The sequence below is a fragment of the Chiloscyllium plagiosum genome, unplaced genomic scaffold, assembly GCF_037043375.1.
Source record: "Chiloscyllium plagiosum isolate Xiang-an unplaced genomic scaffold, Cpla_swu_hap1 HiC_scaffold_42, whole genome shotgun sequence".
NCBI classification, from domain to species: domain Eukaryota; kingdom Metazoa; phylum Chordata; class Chondrichthyes; order Orectolobiformes; family Hemiscylliidae; genus Chiloscyllium; species Chiloscyllium plagiosum.
In genome coordinates, this window is record NW_028270180.1 from 45,782,305 (window position 1) to 45,785,362 (window position 3,058).

The 3,058-nt window shown below is 41.8% G+C and overlaps 1 non-coding gene across 1 annotated transcript; it reads left to right on the forward strand.

Annotated features, from left to right (window-relative positions):
* Positions 1-1,873: 1,873 nt before the first annotated feature.
* trnag-ucc (transfer RNA glycine (anticodon UCC)) lies at positions 1,874-1,945 on the forward strand. The gene has a single exon. It is a non-coding gene; the product is annotated as a tRNA-Gly (tRNA).
* The last annotated feature ends 1,113 nt before the right edge of the window (positions 1,946-3,058 follow it).

The following is a 3,058-nucleotide window of genomic DNA, read 5'->3' on the forward strand; positions in this document are numbered from 1 at the left end:
CAACCTTCGCATTTCTTAAAGCTTTTACGTATTTCACCATTTGTATTTTAGGACAATATATCTGAATTCACATTCGGTTTTCTGGTGATGTGTATAATAAAATGGTTACAACAAACGACACCATCAAAATATGTTGCATTGTTAATTTGAAACTTTTAAAGAAGGACAGTGGATTACAATCTGTTTAATTTTGTATTTCATTGTTTTTTGTTGGGTGGTCTTCGAAGTGCTGAAAATCTAACAGCAATCCCAAAGTCCCCTTTCCTATGGAAGAGAACTTTTCCAATGATCGGTATTGATTCTAATAGAAATATCCTCCAGGTTCTTAATTCCTATTTTATCATCCTGGAACAAGAAAGCACTTAAACCCAATTCAGAAGCATCAGCGGCCATTTTGAAAAGACTGGAAAACGCAGGGATGGTAAAATAGGTTCATCAATTCAAATTGCTTTCATCCGTTCAACATTAACCTCGCACTCTACTAACTAAACCACCTTTCTCTTATTTCGTTCAAAAACATGTTAAAGGCGCAGCTGTCCCGTCAAAATTATGGACAAATTTCCTGTAAAGTCAAACAATCCAAACATCTATTAATTTCTCATTTAGTTTTAGGAAAGAAATTCTAATAGTATCACTTTTGCTGTCTCCATCAACATCTGTGCGCTTGTGTGTGTATGCCTGTGTGGCTGTATGTGCACGTGTGTCTCTTTAAGTCGATATGTGTGCTTCTGTCTGTATGGGTCTTTGCACATCTCTCTGCATATGTGATTGTGTCTGAGTCTCTGTACGTATTTCCGGCTGTTACACACACACAGCGACAGGCACAAAACACACACACACACACACACACACGATATCTGGAGGTTCCAGAGGCGGAAGATCAGGAGTTTTTCCTCAAGGCGTTGGGTGGTGAGTGAGTTGTGATAGAGAAGATCCTGGTCCTGCATGTCCTCGGCAGATTCGGAAGGGGAATTCAATTCTCCCTCCGCCAGTTGTTGTTTTGTATGTTGCTCCTGACCCATCAAAACACAGATCTGTGTGAATGCGCAAACAACCTCGCTCTGTACATTTCACTCAGAATAATGTCAATAACAGGACGGATTAAAACAAAATGCAAACTGTGTTGAATGCTGGATGTAGGGAATCATGTTACTGTAGAGCCTTTACAGCACTGAGATCAGGCTTTCGGCCCATCATTCACACACCAGTCTGCACTCCCTGTTGAAACCTTTCCAATTACCCAGATCCCTGTCTGATTGAAGACTGTGTGCGTGGAGTTTGCACATTCTCCCCGTGTCTGCGTGAGTTTCCTCCGGGTGCTCCAGTTTCCTCACACAGTCCAAAGATGCGCAGGTCAGGGTGGATTTGCAACACTCAATAGTCAATAGTGTCCAGGTGTGTGTTGGTTATATGGTTAGCCATGAGAAATGTGGGGTTACAGGAATAGCGTAGAGGGTGAGACTTGGTGGGATGCATGATGAGCCGAATAGCCTGTTTCTACACTGTAAGAATTTTATGATCCTATACTCCATCCTATCTATATCTGTGGATGAAGAGGACAATCACCTGATCAAATATCCCCATCAATGGGTCAACGTTTGCTTTCTATCTGACAAAGAACTGCAGATGTTGCAGATCTGAGAGACAGCTCAAAAATTGCTGGGAAACTCAGCAGGTTCGGCAGCATTTGTGGGGAGTGAACCTTTTGGATCCAGTGATTGTTCTTAAGGGCTGAAGGCTTCTGATTCTGATGTTTTCAGACCTGTTGACGTTTTACAAACAATTGCTTGTTTTGCTTTCATCCCCAGTTCAGTTGGTGACGATTACGGCCTTGTTATGTCCGTTTGGGAAAGGGGACAGTTTATTTGCTAGCGCGGTGGTGGTGTAGTGGTGAGCATAGCTGCCTTCCAAGCAGTTGACCTGGGTTCGATTCCCAGCCATCGCAGTGTCGTGGCTTTTCCTGTGGTTTTGTAAGGAAAAGTCTTGATCACCAACGTTGCATTCTGTGGCGAAATAGATTTGTCAGGTTGCTTTAGGGTTTTCATGGTGATGGTTCCTGTTAATTGCCGTGACAATCCGGGCAGCGTTGCTCGAAAGCTTTCCTCTCTGCTGCCCATTGCTTATTTGAATATTGTTCGCAACATAAGGTTCGTTTTGTTTTGTTGGAAAAGTGAGAGATTGCTATCGTCAGAAACCTTAAATAATTACAGAAGCCGCTGGAAATTCGGAACAGATTCAACAGCCTCTATCGTGGACAGGAAGGAGGTTTAAATGCGTCAAATTTCTTCAAGGTTAAAATACATTCGCACCTCAAAACCATTTGGAAGCTTAAGAATTACAAACATCACATTATAACCTTTCCTCATCCGTTCACGTTTCACAATATCATTCCGGTAGCAGGAAGACCAGTTTTGTATGGTTTATGCAATGTTACTATATTCGAACATTGACTGTTTCGTAGTTAAATGATGTTTCATTTCGTTCAGTTTTCCAATAGAGTTGGGTTAGTCCACACTTTGTTTTTTGTTTGTGTTACAACGATAGTGAAAGTAAATTATGTTTCGGTTCAAGCCTGGAAGTTTCACCAATTGAATTGCATTGCCGTACATTTGCCTTCAGGAGAAAAGAAAAAGGGATCTAGGCCATCTTCTTAATTAATAGGAGTTTGATCTGGTTCAAAACCTCCTTAATTTCGGTCAATAAATGTTCCTACAGTGCGCAACAATGATTTTCACAGATTAGAGGAGGATGCACAGACATCGTTATTAATTGTTATTACCTCGGACATGAGACGTTTGGGAATGATACTCCTCAGACCATCGACTGTCTGCTCAGCCAAGGTTAAAGGCCTGGAATCCGGCAAAATTGGGAACAATGCAATTCCCAGGAGACTGAGAGGTTACTAACAGAGTGGGAGGTGGAGATTCGGGAACAGAACTACAGGGACAGTCCGCTCTGATCACTGACCCTTCACCATCAGTATATCCAGTGCCAGGAATAACTGCCATTAGTCAGAATGACAAAATGTTACCATGGAAAATAAAGAGCATGAAAGTAA